The sequence below is a fragment of the Oryzias latipes genome, chromosome 6 (genome assembly GCF_053564925.1).
Source record: "Oryzias latipes strain Hd-rR chromosome 6, Olatipes_Hd-rR_3.1".
Taxonomy (NCBI): Eukaryota; Metazoa; Chordata; class Actinopteri; order Beloniformes; family Adrianichthyidae; genus Oryzias; species Oryzias latipes.
In genome coordinates, this window is record NC_136242.1 from 7,136,219 (window position 1) to 7,156,493 (window position 20,275).

General features: G+C 39.7%; 1 long non-coding RNA gene across 1 annotated transcript; it reads left to right on the forward strand.

Moving 5' to 3' along the window:
• The first annotated feature begins 2,720 nt into the window (after positions 1-2,720).
• Positions 2,721-5,424, forward strand: LOC144992403 (uncharacterized). Its single transcript, XR_013656311.1, has 2 exons — positions 2,721-2,862; positions 4,032-5,424. It is a non-coding gene; the product is annotated as an uncharacterized LOC144992403 (long non-coding RNA).
• Positions 5,425-20,275: the final 14,851 nt, after the last annotated feature.

A 20,275-nucleotide genomic window follows, 5' to 3' on the forward strand; every position in this document is an offset into this window, starting at 1 on the left:
AACTGCTCCGAGTTTGAAAGTCCGTCAGCTTTGGCTGGTTGTTGGTATTCGGCCTTTGTTTGTTGCCCCTCGGCATTCCTTTTATGTTCTCAAACCCCTTTACCTAAGTTTTGGGGGAGATTGGAGTATTTTCGCAGGATTTAAGTGTCGGGATAGCAGAGCAGTGACTATTGCGTCTGCTCAGGTGGTCGCCATAACCGGAAGTCCTACCTTGCCTTTCTTGATAAAATTCAGTTCCACTCACTTAAATATATTTCATTACATGGAAGAATTTTCTTTCAGGTGGTATTACTCATAAGTTTTGACTTTTTATCCTTTAACTTTTAGGGATTTTCCAGGATTTTCCAGGACAGTTCAGCCATTTCATCAGCAAGTTCAGCTTTCATTAAGCAGTACAGCATTCAATCTTTGACAACCTTTGATTCTTCCAACCTTACAACTTCCACACAATTTTAGCTAGAGACACCATTCAAACGTTAAAATGATCAGAGCAGCTTAAAGCACACACACAAACACTCGATGTATGTTAGAAAAAACAGTGGGAGCAAATCTAAGTTAGTTTTGATGTATTTTTTATTTTCCTCCTCGTAGCTGGAAGCTGCAGTTCAAACATGTGCTCCAGCCATCTTGTGATGAGTGTTGATTCCCACACCATGAGTTAGGCGGCTGTTACGAGAAGTGACTATCATGTTGTTACACCACATATGTTAGTGGTTAAATGACAATATAATGCTGTGTTTGTCAGCTAGCTAGCTGATGATCAATATGTCTCTCCATTATTCATGGATGACTGTGCTATGATTGATGGTACATGGACAGTTGGGAAATTTAATCATGTGGCACAGAATTTTACATGGTGCCCACTACTGGGTGAGATTTCTGTACGTCTACTTCAGTTTTAAATGATCAATGCATTAGACTGTAACATCAAGTTTTGAAATCATTAAGAGATAGGGAGGGTTTAGCAGCCATTTTGTGTTTTCAAATTTGATACCTTTGTTGCTTTTAACTTTCCTACCTTTGACATGCCTTTAGCTAGAAACACCGTTCAAACATTAAACTGCTCATAAGACTTTGTATTTCAAAATAAGTTTTGAAATTATTATGGGATGGCAACACCAACTACGGTTTTGCGGCCATTTTGTGCCTAAATGTGAGGCGATTTTAAACTGTTTTTTTAAACCTATTTTAACCATTTTACTGTTGCTATGTTAAGATCTTTCAGCCTAATCCTTTCAGCTATTACTTTTGGTCTTTCAAATCCTTGAACCTTTCAAGATATTCCAGGATTTTCCAAGATTTTTCCTCCATTAAAATACATTGAGTATCCTTGAAAACCTTTGGTTCTTTCAACCATCATAACTTCAACAGGCCTTTAGCTACAGACACTGTTCAAACATTAAATTGATCACAAGGCTTTGGAATATAAAATACGTTTATAAATCATTATGGGATGTCGACACAACCTACTGTTTGGTGGCTATTTTTTTTACAAAATCTGAAGCAAATATTGCAATAAACTTCATCCATGGCTAGAACTGAACATATTGAAATTCACTGGATCTGGACATATAAGGAATGTGGGCGTGGTTAGCAAACAAACTTTGTTGCTAAGGACGTCCAAAGGTTTACTTTTTCCAATTTGTCTGAAACTAATGTCGATTTGTTCGTCATCCCCAGGCGACCCAAACATAAAATGGTTGCTATGGAGATAAAATTAATAGAAAAGCCGCCATTTTGAAAAAAGTGGATTTTCTGTCAACTTAGAACATGTAGTTTTACCAATATGATACTCTTAAACAATGTGTTTTTTTGAGTCAGTTGATGATGCTGATTTCAGTGCTAGCACTTTTAGCCATATTAGCAACATCTTCACATTTTCAAAAGTTTAGCCATTTTTTCAACAATTTCAGCTTTAATGCTTAACTCCTTCTACAAACTTTGACCTATTTTAGCCATTCTACTATTACAATGTTCAACTTTTTCAGCTTATTCCTGCTAGGACTTTTGTACCTTTACCTTTTCAAGGTTTTTCCAGTACAGTTCAGCCATTTCTTCAGCTAATTCAGCTTTCATTCAGCACTACAGCATTCAACCCTGCATTTTCTTCTGGAAATGCAGCTCCTTCTAGTTTAACCTGCAGTTGGATTGGTCAGTTATGGACTTGTCTCTTCTGTGAGTGTACAAAGTGGCATTTGTTACTGGTGTGTGTCAACTTGTGTCCCCTCAATGTTTACCTGTTTTTTCTGCTCCCCTGCTTCCTCACCAGGGCATGTTTGGACAAATGTTTGTTAAGATGCTTGGCAGCCATTTTGAAAGGGGTGTTCAGCTGTTAACCCCGCATCCCTTCGGTAATGGTTTGATCCAATTGGGGCAAGGCTATATAAGCAGAGGTGTTTTGCTCAGTAGGGGGAGTTGTTATTGAGAACACATTGGACTGTGAAAATACACATTTAGATAAATAAATAAATGAAACAAAACTGTTGGCTCCAAACAACCAAGACCCAGACTGGTCACTGTAGCACGGCCGCTTCTGCTCTTCCTTCACAGTGAGATAAAAACATAAATAAAAAAAAAATAAAGTAAAAAGTTGAGTCAGCCCTAAGGTGGCCTCTCACACGTTTTTCGGTTTGACGCGATTGTGTGAGAACTGTCGGCGCCTCGGTTCCTCCATTTTTGGGGGGGGGGTCATTAGCATCTTCTTCCTCGTGATCCGTACAGTTTTTGTTTTGCTCTTTGGCTGACCTTGCCATCTCTATGATTTATTCCACCGGACGCAGTGCATGGCTGGGGGAGGCTGATTTTGCTGATGCTCCCTTTGTTCTGCCTCTCCATTCCTCCCGGTGGCGTCTTCTGGCTTAGGTGGGTTTTGAAGTGTTATGTGTCAGTTTCCTTCGGCTGTTGTGTATGTCATGTTTTTGACTTCAATTCTCAGAAGCCCTGTGCTGGACTTAGTGTAATTCTATTGGCCCCCTTTGTTTTGCATTTTTTTTAAAAATGTTTCTCTGTTCTATTTTCGTCGTCACCAGTCTTTTGCGACTCAGTGGTTGCAACTCATTTTTTTTGGATCTCGGTTTCTGCTTTATTTAAGAAAGGCGTATGGTTCTCTGCCCGTCTGGATTTATTTCTGCATGAATCTCTGGTTTGTGATGCATGCCTCTCTTCCTCTCTGTGATCTCTCGCGTTTGTGCGGTACATAATTTATCCCATCTTTGGAGGTAAGATATGAATCGGTCGCTACTGGGCCACCCGTATTTTGCTGTGTGCTTCCTTCCCCACTGTCATCCGTTCATCTTGTTTTCTCGTTCTGGGTAGTTCCTTCCTGGGCCCCCGTGTTCCCGTTGTTCTGTATTTTTCTGTTTTGCTTTTCTGGTCTCTATTTCTCTGCGCTTAGCGTGGTTTTGTTATAACGATGTTTGTTTCAGGTCTTCGGTCTCCCTCCACTTATTTGTGGCTCCACCCTCTTTTGGGGGAGAGAAAAATGTATGAAGACTTGTTTTATGAATGTCCAACCGCTTGAAAATGTTTGGTTGCTAATCCAAACGTTCAGCTCTAATGGTCCAACAACGGCTCATGTGGTCCTGAGAGAATTCAACCGAGGAGATTATTACTAAGTTTATTTCAAGCGTGCGATAATAAATAGTAATGTGCCATCATTTAACATGGTTTAGTGTTTAAATAACTTATATTACGAGCTAAATTCCTGGCTGAAGAATTTTTCACTGATGCTCTCTAGCTTCAGTTTCAAGAGTAAAAAACTTTTTGTTGCAAACCAATCCTCAGTCTGCCCTGCTTTTAAGCATATGACACTCTACTAAGAGTATCTCCTTTTGAGTCTTATTGTTAACCGCCTCTAAATGCATGAGGTTCAGCCATTTTAAATACTATCAGACTCTATGATCTCTCTTCAATCTCAAAATTTCTTCATTATGGTTTCCAGGCAGCCCTTTTGCCATTAACTTTATGTTATACGTGCTTTTGTTGTCTACCTATTATGAACCAATGATGTGAAGTTGTAACCTCAAATCTAGCCGAGCCGCTGTCCATGCTACGTGGGATGGCGACCTTCCTCATCTACGTAATCTCCTTGGACCTTGGTTATCCTTCTATTCGCCTGCTCCTCTGTGGCCTTCCTAAGGTGCGTCCCTCCGGAAATGAATAAAGGTTACTTCTCTCTTACTATTGGTGCATATATAAAAATCTATATTTTGGTGATATATTACGTGCAGGTTCCATATAGACTGTCTTTCTTGTTGGAATCTGTGCTAATGGCTTTCTATGGTACTATGAATACACAGATAGAACCTTCTCTTTAAACTCACTACTTGATATCTCTTTCTCAGAGTTGTTCTTAAAAGGACTTTATTCCCTTTCATCTTAAGCTTTCTAAACTAATCAGGTCTATATTATTTATGTATTCATTGCCAAGACTAATACTACTTTGTCTATCTATGCATCGCTTCCTGAGCCTGACCCATACTCCCTGGTCAGCAATTCAGTTTCTGGAGGATGATGTCAAGCCCTCGACGAAGTCGGATGGTTTCCTAGTTCCAAAGTCTCTGCTCGTCCTGCAGCTCCCCTGCAGATTGTTGCCCCTTCACCTTGATCTGGATATGCAACAACGACTGCATTCCACGCACCTACTCTGCACTGAAGTGATGGGGTGGTAAACCTCTTCAGAGTTTCAATGAGTTATCTTACTTGAATCAACTGATATGTTCGTATTAGAATGGCATACAAAATCTCAGATTAGATTTTATTGAAAACTATTTGCCGGGTGGAAGCCTCAAAATTAGGACGTTCTAAGCTGTGTTACGATATGCTTGTAGCCCGAAATTCAAGGTTACTTAGGCTCGTATCTTATGTGCCAGATGGAAGCATCAAAAAATTATAGCGTTAAGCTCGTTCATAGTTCTCAGATGGAAGCTTTTAAATTATAGATATCACTTAATCTTTATTATATTATTAAAGTGGAAGCTTCAGACTTGTATGTTAAGTTGTGCCGTCTACTTGCCGCTATACTCGAAATGGAGTGGCCCAACGCTCTTTGGTGCCGGGTCACATATAGCAGATCCACTAGATGGCGTGTTCCCTTCTTGGCGCCGTACTAGAACGGGAGCGGCCCAACGGTCAAAGGTGCCGGGTCACACATAGCAGTCATACTTGTAAGTCTGAATATGGAATGCCTCTGAAACACACTTCATCTGATTACATACTGATATACATTTAATTTCTTTCCAACCTTGATTAAATTGGTGTTGGGGGTATTTATTACCCAAAAGTTTATGGAAATTTGTCTCTTGGAATTGCACGGAGTTTTATGCCAAACTAAAGGAAAGTGAAATGCTAACTTGAAGGAATGTGAAATGCTAACTTGGAGGAATGCAAAATGCTTACTCGGAGGAAAGTGAACTCTAACTTAAAGGAAAGTGAATGTCAAAGAATGTGAAAGCAACAAAATATGTGAAAACAAACTAAAAGATGTGAAAAATAAATATTGTTACTACTGCATGAGTTGTCTGATTGAAATGTGGAAATTAAAGGTTTAGAAAATAAAGTCAGAACAGAAATCAATGTTTTGATCCATTAAATGTCACTTTTCATGTTCAATGTTAGATTACATCAAGGGTTTCATCTTCATGCCATTGTCTTATAGTTACTTTCAAGAAACGGAAAACTGACATTTTTTTCATAAAATATGGAGGTTTTCCTGTAGCATAATTAAAAATAAAAGTCAAAACCATATTCATATTTTCATATTCAAAATGAAGCTGCATTTGTTGAAATTAAAATGAAAAATCAATCCGCCAAACTGCTTTTTCCTCTTTTTCTTCATCTCCGCTCATTCTGTCACTTAATTAAAATGATAATAAAAATGATATTTGACATGTAGTGATTGTAGCATCATACTAAAAGGGCCCTGTCTGCACACATTAGAAGAATACCAACAAAGCCGCTGGGACTCTAAAGATGAAGCTCACGGCAGAATGGTTCTTCATGAAACCTGCACTGAAAAGACACAAAAGTTGTATCATCTGAAAATGGACTTCATCCACTTGATTCACACCATCCAACAGTTAAAAACTTCATATCTGGACCACTTCCTGCACCCCGTTATGGAGACATCATGTTCTCACGCGTCCGTCAGCTTCAAATCTGGTTAAAAACATATCGTCATTCAATAAGCATTCCATACGTTGATAATTTCACAACTTTTTACAATAGACCATACCTCTTCAAATCAGACGGTTTACACCCTAACAATAGTGGTTCCCGTCTTCTCAGCATGAACATTGATCTCACCCTCCGTTCTTTCAAAACTATTCCCAGCTGACGGTTGAACCAGGACACCCACACCCCTGATACATCATTCTCTGCCACAGCATCACATACCAGTCCGCATCACCAATAGACATTCAAATCAATTTCATTTATATCCACATGCCTCGAATGTTAGATGTCTCCAACTAATTCACACATCAGTCACAAAACCCATGACATGCACACATCAGATTTTACCCACAACGATGAAGATGGCTCTTTTAAATGTCAGATCACTTTTAAATAAGTCTTTTATCATTAATGATCTGATTTTAGACCATGATTTAACCTGTTTGTTTTTAACTGAAACCTGGTTTGGCTCTGATGCACCAGCTATTCTCACTGAGGCTTCTCCACCTAATTTTAACTTTTTATTTTCAATCGGGGGAGGAAAGAAGGTGGAGGTACAGCATCGATTGCTCACAAAACAATATCATCTGAAAATATTTTACTTAGTAAATATTGTTCATTTGAGCATCAATGTTTTTCTTTTTGGTGACCCACCTCTTTTAACTGTCACAGTATACAGACCACCAACCCCTCCTTCCTGTTGTATCGAAGAATTTTCTGAATTTTTATCATCTCTTCATATTAGGTACAATAGGATTTTAATTACTGGTGATTTTAATCTGCACGTTGATAAGAATGACGAGATCTATGCCTTTGATTTTTTAAATCTTCTAAACAGCATGGATTTTCAGCAGCATGTCACTCAGCCAACTCACAACAGACACATTACCTATGGTCTGTCCACTGGGGTGTCCTCTGTTGTTGATTTGGCCATATCAGACCATTATTGTGTGTTTTTTTATGTCACCAGTGAAATCCAGCAGGAAGCCTCAGTGAGAACTGTGAGGAAGCGGTATTTAACTCCTGAAGTGGCTACAAGTTTTATTGATGTTTTTAAGCAAACTCCTGCCCAGATTTTACCTGCATCCTGTGATTTTATTGTTGATCATTTTAATAACAGACTTCAGTCTTCCATAGATGCAGTGGCTCCATTCAAAACAAAAACATTAAGAGCCACTCCTAAAATGCCATGGAAGACTGACGACATTAAGGGTCTGAAGCAGAACTGCAGGAGGGCAGAGAGGAAATACCGGAAGACGAAATTGATAATTCATCAAGACATTTTAAAAGAATAACTCAAATCTACAATAACTCAGTTAAACGGGCCAGAAGCTCTTATTTTTCAAAAATCAATTCAGAAAATAAAAACAACCCCAAATTTATTTTTAAAACCATTGATATTTTAATAAATAAAGACTTCAACAAGTCCTCCATACCATCATCTAATGCTGCATGTGAGGACTTCGCAGACCACTTCATGGGTAAAATCAATGCTATAAGATCAAACATTTCATCCATGCAATACACTGATCTTAACAGACCTCCAGCATTGTTTTTACCAGAAGAAACACTGGGGAGTTTTGTCCTGGTTGATGCGGAGATGCTTGGTCGAATTGTATCCCAAGTAAACACTACAACCTGCCTTTTAGATCCCAATCCCACTTTACTTTTTAAAACATTTTATGGATTCTTTGAGTCAGAGCTTTTAAACATAGTAAACTGCTCTCTTCAGACGGGGGTCTTCCCCTCTACCTGTAAGACGGCGGTGGTGAGGCCCCTTCTGAAGAAGAGTCAATTAGATCCAAAAAATCTGGATAACTATAGACCCGTATCCAACTTACCATTTTTAATTAAAATTATAGAAAAAGTGTCGCTACTCAACTGCATGAGTTTTTAAATGCCCAAAAAATTTTAGAAAAATATCAATCTGGTTTTAGGAAAAGCCATAGTACAGAGACGGCTTCTTTAAAGATCGTTAATGATCTTAGATTAAACTATGACTCACAGAAACTTTCTGTTTTGGTGCTACTGGATCTTAGTTTTGCTTTTGATACAGTAGATGACCAGATTTTATTAGACAGACTTAGTAGTCTAGTGGGCCTCTCTGGAAATGTTCGTAAGTGGTTTTACTCTTACCTTACAGATCGACACTTGTAAGTATCGATACGTGCTCTTCAAGAATCCACGAAATAAGTTGTGGGGTTCCCCAAGGGTCGATTTTAGGGCCAATACTTTTTAATTTATATATGTTGCCTCTTGGGGAGGTCATCAGGAGATATGGCGTTGACTTTCACAGCTATGCTGATGATACACAGCTTTACATCGCTGTGTCTCCTGATGACCTTGAACCTGTTAACACTATTATAAAATGCATTTTAAATATTAAGTCATGGATGGCGGCGGGCGTGGTGCAGCGGTAGGGCGGTCGACTCATGATCGTAAGATTACAGGTTGGATTCCCGCACGCCCATGTGTCGAAGTGTCCTTGGGTAAGACACTGAACCCCACGCGCCAGTGTTCGGCAGTGGAGCCGCCATCAGTGTGTGAATGTGTGTGTGAATGGGTGAACGGGACTGTGACTGTAAAGCGCTTTGGGCCACTCGAAAGAAGGTAGAAAGCGCTATATAAGTATACGCCATTTACCATGGCAGAAAACTTCTTACAGCTCAACCAGGACAAAACTGAAGTTTTAATCATCGGTTCTGAATACAAGAGAGAGGATTTTACCACATCTTCATAATTTTAAACCTTCTCAGTGTGTGAAAAACCTGGGCGTACTTTTTGACTCTGAGCTAAATTTTATACCACACATTAAAAATGTCGTTAAGACAGAATTTTATCGTCTCAAAAACATTGCCAGAGTCCGCCCGTTCCTCTCTCTTGCCAGCACAGAGGTGCTGATGCATACTTTTATTTTCAGTCGTTTAGATTATTGTTTTGCCCTGCTCTCTGGTTTACCCAAAAAATCTCTTTCAAACTTACAACTTCTACAGAACTCAGCGGCACGAGTTCTGACGAGGACCAGAGGGCGGGAACACATTACACCGGTTTTAAAATCGCTGCATTGGCTCCCTGTGCGTTTCAGGATTTATTTTAAAATTCTTTTAATGGTTTATAAATGTTTTTATGGTCTTGGGCCTTCTTATTTAAATGAAATCATTTTAAAATATGAACCCTCGCGGACCCTGAGGTCCTCTGGCACTGGCCTCTTAGTTCTTCCAAAGGTGAGGACCAAAACTTATGGTGAGGCTTCGTTCTGCCATTATGGTCTTCGCCTGTGGAACAGCCTGACGGAGAACCTCAGGGCCGCAGAGACTGTAGAGGTTTTTAAGAAGAGGCTCAAGACCCACCTTTTTAATTTAGCTTTTAGGGGATTTTAATTGCTAATTTATTCTATTAGTTTTAGTCTAGGCCATTTTAGGTATTTATTTTCATTTAATGCATCTTATTCTCAATTTTATGTTTTTATATACATCTTATGTTTTTAATTTTATTATCTTATCATAATTTTAGCCCCAGTGTTTCTTGTGGGGATCTTTTCCTCCAGGGCTTGCCGGCTTGGTCAGCAGTTGTTGTAGCAGTTCTTGACCTTGCTGGGGCGGCTGGGGTCTAACTTTGTAGCTTCACGGCTGTGAAGTGGACCCCAGTGTTGTCCCGGTTTGGGTGGGTGCTGTGGCGATGCTCCGTGGCCGGGCTGGCTCCTGGTATGAAAGGATCCCCAAATACTGTTTCCTCACAGCAGAGCCAAGCCATACTTGTTTTTTTTTGTTTGCTTATTTATTTATTTATGTATGTATTTATTTATTTAAGCTACATAGTCATCATTCTTTGTACGTGGGGGCCATGGGTCATATGTTTTAACGGAGGGGAGCGGGAAAGGTGAAGGGTGGGTTGGGTTTTTACTGTAATGTTGTGTGTGTTCTGTTTTTAATGTTAAAGTGCTTCGAGCTGCACAAAGTGCATGAGAAGCGCTATTTTATAAATAAAGTTTGATTTGATTTGATTATTCTAAGAGAAATGTTGATTTGTCCAAAAAAATTAGTCACTTGACATAATAGAAAAAGTAAGACAGAAGGGGCAAAATCATTAGATGTAGTGTGGCAGATGAGAATAGCACAAGTAAAATATCATAAAAGCAAAAACACAACCATTGGCATGTCATTTTCTAATCATGCAGGGCCAGTGCAGAACTTTTTTATTGGTCCCACGGACCCCGAGGAAGGGTTAAAAAGCTAGTGTTTTTTGGGGGGGTTAATACACCAAATGGTTTCCGAGTGTCTGCAGCTCACCGTTCCTCCAGGGGATGGGTCAACTGCAGAGAACAACTTTCACTAACCCAGGTGTGTGACAACTAAAGGGACTTTAACTTTAAATACCACCGACTACAACATTGAGTCTTGGATGCACTCTCAGTATGTGTGGGCAATCCAGCAAAGAGCATCTTTGCTCAAATATTAAGTGTGGCCAATGTGAATTTACTTCTTCAATGTCATTGTGTGTGGAAATTTGGGATGGAGGAATTTATTCCTAAATGGTGTGGAATTATTAATGTATTTTCTTTGTAAATGGTTGGCAGAAATGGCCATAATGTGGGGAAGAAAATGCCTATTCAGGAATAATTGGGAATTCAGCCTATAGGAGGGGCTTAAACTATATAAGAGGAAGAGGTTAGTTGCAGCGGGGATCTTCAAAATATCAACGGTAACTTGCAGCATCTTGATAACCCCTAAGTTATTGATCATTACAATGCCCATGTAACCCCTTTCTTTTATTCTTTTCTATTTAAGTTTGTATTTTTCTGAATTATTTAATATATTTTTTAACTCTTTTTAATGCTGTTTCCTATTTTTATACCTGTTTTAATTGTAACTTGTTGAATTACTTTTACAACTGCCACAATACTGTAAACCTCAAATGTTGTTGTTTTTTTCAATTAAAAAAAAAGTTGCAGCGGGGGCAGTGAAGGATGACGGGAATATGCTCCCCTCCTGTGTATCCTGGTGTATATTTATATATGTATCTAATGAATTCACGCAGGATTATCACGTTTGGGGAATTGTGAGAAAAAATAAACCTGTTTCAATTGAAACACAACTGCCTGGATTTGTGGAACACCCATCCTCATCATAAGTAGTGTCAGAAGTGGGATTTGAACCCATGCCTCTTACGAGACCGCGAACTGAACGCAGCGCATTGGTGGTGTCAGAAGTGGGATGGCAAGTCGTGGTAAGAAGACAGCTTGCCCTCCCAGGCGTATTGGATTGCATTCACGGCCCCAAAAAATAGTCTGACCTGGCCACTGGTCCAGAAGCCTGGTGGGACACAGAAAGGACTTCAGAAGAGGAAGAAGAGAAGCCTCACCCCGGCCTGGGACCATCAGGTGGGACAACTGACCTGAATACCATGATGAAAACCTTCCTGGAGGCCCAGCAGCCGATAGAACAAGGTCTCATACAGGAGTTATACAATCTTAGAGTGGCTCTCCAACCTTCAGCTCCAGCAATAACAACACAAAGCAACCCCCTTCACATCCTCACCTGGTGCAGAAACTGGACCAGCAGAGACCTCAGCCCAGGTACTACACTTAATGTGACCTGTGTCGTTTACTCAGATTCACAGCCAGCTAAACTCTTCTTTGCATTTCATCCTCCAAGGAACAGACAGGTGTTGTAGTTGAACTGGATTTAATACACAGAAGTGTGAAACTGAAAAAGATACACACAGAAGACCATGTGAATAAAGAGATTATGCACCCACATATGGAAACAAGCTCTTGTAATCATCAATACCAAACTAAAAATGTACACATGTTCAGTTCCATTCTAAATAAAATGGAAATGCTTGTATTTTTGGCTTGTAAATATATTGCACCAAACACAACAAATAAGGCAAGTAAAATTAAAGCAAAACTAAAGTCAGCATGTAAAATTATTATGCTCTGATAAGTACAAACTTAGTAAATACTGCTATATATGACAAATAGCCGCAATAGTTACAACTTTCTTAACTACATCTCTATAACATGTCACCTTACTTGCATTGCCACTCAAAGGGCTGAATGGCTTATGATGATGACTGAACACATTGCTGTTGAACACAATGACTTTTATCACTAGAGGAGAAATCACATGATACCTCATGGAGGAATGCAACACCATCTTGGTGAGGTTAAGTCACTGCTGCAGTGCATGCATGTGAACACATGTTTTGCAAAATGCCAGTTCATTGTGCGGGTTTCGACTGCCAAAATCGGAGAAATTAGTCCACGAAGGAGGAAGGCATAACATTTGAAAGGTAAGTACTATAATTTTTTTTCTTTTAATGCAGCACAGGCTTTATTAATAGAACATATGTTGACATGCGTGATGCTGCAGGGCTATTATCAACATGTTGCATGATGTACGTATAATTTGCTGTCGGCATAAATGTAAACTTTATTGTTCATTCATTTTCTACCGTTTTATCCCTTTCGGGGTCGCAGGGCCACAATCACACATCCATTCACTCTCACACTCACACCAAGGGACAATATAAGTCGCCAATTGACCTATGAAGCATGTGTTTGGACGGTGGGAAGAAGCCGAAGCGTCCGGAGAGAACCCACGCATGCATGGGGAGAACATGCAAACCCCACACAGTAAGGTCCCCCATTGGTCCCCCAGGCGAGACTTGAACCAGGAGCGTTCTTGTTGTGAAGCAAGATTGCTGCCTCACAGCAACCACTGCGCCACCGTGCAACCCAAAAACTCTATTGTGTTAAAGATAAAGGTTTAAAAATTTCTGACTCAGTGACTGAACTTTTCTTGCAGGTTTCCAATGGATTCAGACTTAAGGAAAAAGTGGGCCTTAGCAATAAAAAAAGGTAACGCAGATGGATCACTGTGGTACAAACTAGTAATACATTTTCATTCTTTCATTCATTCATTCATTCATTCATTCATTCATTCATTCATTCATTCATTCATTCATTCATTCATTCATTCATGAATGAATGAATGAATGAATGAATGAATGAATAGTAATACAGTCTGGCTATATTCAAAACATTTTGTGGAAACAGATTTTGATAAGACTGGCCAGACTGTTTACAGGGGTATTCAATTAAAATTCAAAAAGGTCCAGTTACTAAAATTTTCTCCCAGCAAAGGTCCGGATCTTATGTTGTCACTTAACATAATGTACCCTCATGTTAATAAAATCAATAACGCACATACATTTCTATATAATTTATTGTTACATTTCAAGTGTTTTGAAAGTAATATGCTTTTAACATACCGAAAAGTCTGAACTTGTATGGCACTTGAATGGAAAACAACACTGAAATTATTCTGAATAAAATAAATAAAAGTGCAAACACAGCTTTGAGCAGCCTGAACTTAGGGCCTATTTCAAGTAATGTAAAACATTCAGAATATTTTGAATCAAATAAAAGTGCTTTTAATCTTCAAGAGAAAAAATTAAAAAAGACATTTGAGCTCCCACCTTTTTAAAACATGAACTACATTTTAAATAAAATAACACAGGAAACTTTTCAAGTAAAATAGAACAGGGCAGAATTTACTGAATAAAAAGAGTGCAGAACTTTGAGCAGCTCCCTTTTTCATCTCTCCTTTCAACCTTTCCTTACTCCCTTTCAATCTTTCTTTCCTAGTGAGAGAAATGGGCATGTAACTGTCCTGCCAGCAGTTTCTGCAGCCACATTTAAGCACTCCTTTACAACTGTCACATCGCTGAATGCTTTCTTGTGTTGCGCCAAAATCCACGCGATCTTTAACGAACACTCATTTGCACGTTGCTACCCGGTAAATACATGCGTGATGACACGAGTCGACCTGTCATACTATGCTTTCAATTCGATGATTTTACTTGCCCTCACTCACTGCGGACTTCTGCGGGTACATTTCCTCAAACGACCCGTGTTTGGTCTCATAGTGACGCTTAACGTTGCCACTTTTGATTAACGCCACATTTTCACAGCATATGAGACAAAAAGGTTTAGAACTGGCTGCAGGAAGAATAAACATGTATTTGTCCGTACATTCATCTTTAAAAGTTCGGTTTTCAGCATCTACTTTTCTCATTTTTGAGCAAGGCAATTTCTCTCATCTCCTTTCTATCTCTCTCTCAAACTCGCGGTTGCTGAAAGGTAAACAATCGATTTGATTGGCTTGGCTATTGATGACGCTCCTGTCACAATTACTAGATTAGCTGCGCATGAACAAATGATTTATATTTTTATTAATATCAAATCTGGTCCGGGCAGACTCGTCACTCGGTCCGGACTCGGACCGCGGTCCGCCATTTGACGATGCCCGCCCTACACCATACCATCTGTGTTACACAAATTGATCACTCACATGAATCAGGAAATATATTGTTAACTTTTTGACTTATTGTTGACTTTTTATTTATTTCTTATTTATTTATCTATTTACATATTATTTATTTATTAATGACTTATATTTTTATTTACATTGTTTATTGACTTATTATATATAATTATGTATTTATATATACTTTATTTATAACGTGTAAATGTTTAGAAATTATTTAAAGAAAAACAATTGTAACAATTTTATTATTTGTAAGAAGTCTTGCAACTATGCATTTTTTATTAAAATTTGAGCTTTTAAGGCTGACTTCTTCTCTTGTTTAACAACAAATTATATTTATATATATAAACGCCCCTCTCACCCTCCGCGGTTGGTTTCTCCTCCAAGCTCGGGTCCTCTACTAGAGGCCTGGGAGCTTGAGGGTCCTGCGCAGTATTTTAGCTGTTCCTAGCACTGTGCTTTTCTGGACTGAGAAGTCTGAGGTCTTTCCAGGTATCTGTTGTAGCCACTCGGATGGGGCCGCACCCTTTGAGGGATCCTTCTGGATCAGGATCGTTCGCCGTTCCGTTAGCCATTCGGGGTGAGTCCCATCTCTTAGCAGCTGGTTCATTTGTGCTGCCAGGCGCTCGTGGAGTGCGGTAAGCTTCTTTAGCCAGTAGGCATGTATCATGTCAGGGCCCGGTGCTGTCCAGTTCTTCATACCTGAGACTCTTTCTTGGATGTCTGCCACTGTGATGGTTACTGGATTCTGTTCAGGGAGGTTGCTATGTTCTTTTCTCAGAGAGACCAGCCACTGGGTATTGCTGTTATGTGCCGTCTCTTTCTCCCATATACTTTTCCAGTACTGTTCAGTTTCTAGCCTTGGTAGGTCTGCTCGGCTGTTTTGACCCTGCCACTGAGCGTACACTTTTGCAGGTTGAGTTGCGAAGAGCCTGTTTATTCGTCTGGCTTCATTGTCTCTTGTGTACCTCTTTAGGCAGCTGTTCAATGCTAGGAGCCTTTGTTTGGCATTTTCCAGTGCTTCAGGTATGGGCATCTGGCTGTATCTCTTAGGTACTTGCTTTCTCATTGTACCTCTTTTAGCCTCTGTCAGCTTACTCACAGCCTTCCGAGTTGCCTTGATTTTGGCCTCTAACCGTTGCTTCCATGGTGGGTACTGTTTTCTTCCATGGTTGCTCTTATAGCCAAGCATCTCAAGGATCACTGCTGCTGAAGTGTAAACCAGTTCATTGGTTTCTGTGATGGTTGTGGTAGGAGTTGCCCTCAATGCTTCATTCACATTTTCCAGTAGACTTTCAGGCGGTACATCACTTAACCGTTGTAGCTGGTGTCGGGGTTGCCTAGTGTTCATTGTAGACATGATCTAGTCTTTCAGGTCAGTTGCTGCCTCGCTCAGCGTAATTGTGGTTGTTGGGGCTGTGTACCCAATCTCAGGGTGGGAGTGTGGTATAACCTCTTCTCTGACCTGTTGTTCTGGCTCTCCGGTGGCATTGTATTGTATCACTTCAATCTCAAGTTGTGATAGGAGTTGCCGTTTGTGGATGTTAGAGCACTAGGCTACCAGTTGTTTGGCAGTTAGCCTTGATTGTGGGTTTGAAGCATCCATTCATTCCACATTCTCTGCATGTAACCCCTTTGGGTGGGATTACTTGAGTAGTAGCATTCTAGCAGAACCTTGTTCTCACATCTAGACAATTTCCGTCTTGTCCCAGTAGCGCACTTTCCATCAGGGTGCTCTGGTCCCTAAGCACTTGACGCAGACCTTGTTTGGCCGGGCGACGTCTGTGGTTCATTATCTCTCATTTTGTGAGGTAGGCATTAGCGTTAAGGATCTTGGCCATGGACCCTCACTGGGTGATGTTATTTACCTGTCATTGTCATGGTAATCGCCCTATTTCCATTGTTATGGTAATTGCCCCATTTCCATTGCCATTTTTCCATAACCGGTGTGTATCTTTTTCAGTTTTCACACCAGTGTGTATATATATATCAAATCAAATCAACCTCTATTTATATAGCACTTTTTCAACAACATATATCACTCAAAGTGCTGTGCATAAAATACAATAAAATGTAAAAACAAGATGACAAGACAAACAGTGCGACAACCCCCCCCCCCCGCAAAACAAAAACACACACACACACACATAAAAAAAAAATGATAAAATGATAGAATGTAGAGACCTGGCTTTGTCCTGACCTGGGGAAACGATATTTTGGGGACATGTCCACATCAGCGACCCCCCAATCCAAGTTCACAGAGAACACTACCACAGAACCCCCAGATCCGATCAAAAGAGTCAGACCCAGGAGATCCCATTGCAGCGACCCCGTTCACTGAGAAGGGTCAGTCACCGATATGGAGGATCCCTCAGAGGAAAACACTGGAGTGTATTAAAATGCAAAAGGAATAAAATTAAAATATATATAAAACATGAACAAAAAAAAAATAATTACATAAACCTTAATAGACATATGAAATGGTAAGAGCGACTTAAAAATTAATACAATAAATAAATGTATATACATACACATGTAAAACTAGTTAAAAGAAAAAAAAATTAAAATATCAAATAAATTCCTAAAATTCAACTAAAATCTAAATTACAAAGGTAGGTCTTAAGCCTTCCTTTAAAAACATGAACAGTCTCTGCGGCCCTGAGGCTCTCTGGGAGGCTGTTCCACAGGCGAGGTCCGTAAAAACTGAATGATGCCTCGCCGTATGTTTTTGTTCTAACTTTTGGAATAACCAAAAGACCAGAGGACCTCAGGGTACGCGAGGGCTCATACTTTAAAATCATGTCGGATAAATATGAAGGCCCTAGACCATAAAAACATTTGTAAACCAATAAAAGAACTTTAAAATCAATTCTGAATTGCACAGGGAGCCAATGCAGCGATCATAAAACCGGTGTAATGTGTTCCCGCCCCCTGGTCCTCGTCAACACGCGTGCCGCTGAATTTTGCAGCAGATTTGCTATTCTTGTTCTGGGAAGACCAGAGAGCAGGGCATTACAGTAATCTAATCTGCTGGTAATAAAAGCATGCATAAACCACCTCTGTACTGGCAAGAGAGAGAAATGGGCGGACTCTGGCTATATGTTTTAGATGATGAAATCCTGTTTTTGTGAAATTTTTAATTTGTGGGATAAAATTCATCTCAGTCAAAAATGACACCCAGGTTTCTCACACACTGAGAAGTTTTGTAATTCTTTAGTTTAGATAAAACTATCTCTCTCTTGTCTTCAGAACCGATCACTAAAACCTCTGTTTTGTCCCGGTTTAGCTGTAGGAAGTTCTCTGCCATCCATGACTCAATGTCTAAAATGCATTTTAAGAGTGTGTTGACCGACTCTTCATCATCAGGAGACATAGCGATGTAGAGTTGAGTGTCATCAGCGTAGCTATGGTAACAAATGCCGTGCCTCCTGAAGACGTCCCCCAGTGGCAACATATATAGATTAAAAAGTAGTGGGCCTACAATTGAACCTTGGGGGACCCCACAGTTGATGTCAAAGACCTTTGAGGAGCAAGTATCCATACTTACGTAAAAACTTCGATCTGTGAGATAGGAATAAAACCACTTTAGTACGGTACCAGAGATGCCCAAACCTCTCAGTCTGTTGAGTAAAATATTGTGATCTACAGTGTCGAAAGCAGCACTGAGATCCAGTAGTACCAGAACTGAGAGTTTCTGACAATCCAGATTACATCTAATATAATTTACTTTTTTAACAAGGGCCGTCTCTGTGCTGTGGTTTGTCCTAAAACCAGACTGATATTTTTCAAATATGTTATTTCTATTTAAACACTCATTAAATTGGATTAAAACAGTTTTTTCAATCATTTTACTTAAAAATGGCAAGTTGGATACTGGACGATAATTGTTATAATTGTTTGGATCTAAATTATTCTTCTTCAGAAGAGGCCTCACCACTGCCGTTTTAAAGGCAGCAGGGAAGACACCTGTCTGAAGAGAGTAATTTACTATATTTAAAAGCTTAAACCCAAAGAAGTCATAAAATGTTTTCAACAACAATGTGGGGATTGGGTCTAAAAGGCAGGTGGTTGGCTTTAACTGGGAGAAAACCTGACCAAGTGCCACAGCATCAACCAGGACAAAACTTTCCAGTGTTTCCTCTGATAAATACAATGCTATAGATTCATTAAAAGCAACACCTTTTTGAGTTAAGAGAGTAGATCTAATAGCATTGATTTTACTCCTAAAGTGGTCTGCAAAACTCTCACATACAGCATCTAAGGCTGCTATGGAGGACCTTTGAGAGTCTCTTTTAGTTAAACTGTCTATTGTTTTAAAGAGAACTCTAGGATCGTTTTTGTTTTGTAAAATTAAGTTTGAGAAGTGGAGGGTTCTGGCTTTTTTTATTGCATGACTGTACATCATTTGCTGTTCTTTAAAAATTTCGCGATGAACAGTTAACTTCGGTTTTCTCCACCTCCTCTCCGCTCTCCTGCATTCACGTTTCAAGACTCTGATTGGTTCGTTCTTCCAGGGTGCTGTAGCTTTATTTTTCAACGTTTTAGTTTTAAGTGGAGCTACAGCATCAATGGCTGACTGTAGTTTGTTGTTAAAATGTTCAACCATAAAATCACATGATGCAGGTAAAATATGAGCGGGAGTTTGATGTAAAATATTGATAAAATTTGCAGCCACATCAGGAGTTATGTATCGTTTCCTCACAGTTCTCGCTGGAGCTTCCTGTCGAGTGAAACTGGTGATATTAAAAAATATACAATAGTGATCTGACACAGCCATGTCAACAACAGAGGACACACCGCAGGACAGGCCATAGGTTATCACCAAGTCTAGAGTGTGCCCCCTGCTGTGGGTAGGCTGTGTGACATGCTGTGTAAAACCCATACAATGCAAAAGTTGAGAAACTCCTTTACATGAGCATCACTATCTTTATCAACATGTAGGTTAAAATCACCAGTTATTAGAACTCTACTATATTTGGAGTGTATTATTGATAAAAATTCAGAAAATTCTCGAATAAAACAGGAGAGGCTTTGGTGGTCTGTAACACATAAGATAGATGGGCTGTTAAAAGAAAATGCATAACGCTCAAATGAGGAGTAGCTATGTAGTTTGATTTTTTTGGTTGCAGATGAGCCACGAGCAATCGATGCAGTGCCACCGCCTTTATTATCTCCCCTGGTAGAAAATAAAAAGGTAAAATTTAGTGGGGAAGCTTCAGTGAGAACAACAGGAGCATCAGTACCCAGCCAGGTCTCTGTTAAAAGAAGGCAATCTAAATTGTTCTCTAAAATGAGCTCATTCACGATAAAAGATTTGTTTAAAAGAGAGCGAATGTTTAAAACAGCAAAGTTCAAAACAGTGTGTGTGTGCAGATGGATTGATTTATCTTTTTTGTCCGGTAATGTGTGAATGTGATGGAGATATCTAATTGTGGGTCTGGTGGATCTGATCTGGGGATGTTTGTGAGATCTGCTTGTTATGTGAACTGGAATATGTTGTGTGATAACTGTGGTTTTAACTGAGGATAAGTGCCGGTGGTCCAGTCAGTCAGTGAGCAGTTTAGCTAAATATACAGCCTGGCGACCTGTCCAGGGTGTCCCCTGCCTTCGCCCAATAAGTGGCCGGGATAGGCAGCAAAACAGAATAAAAAATGAATGAAGATCCGAAAATCACCTGGAAAGACAGTTAAAGCTTCATAGCTGCTTATATGTGGTTCTTGGCATCTTTGGGTGAAGCTACAATACCCCTGTTTGGTCACAATGAAAAGCCA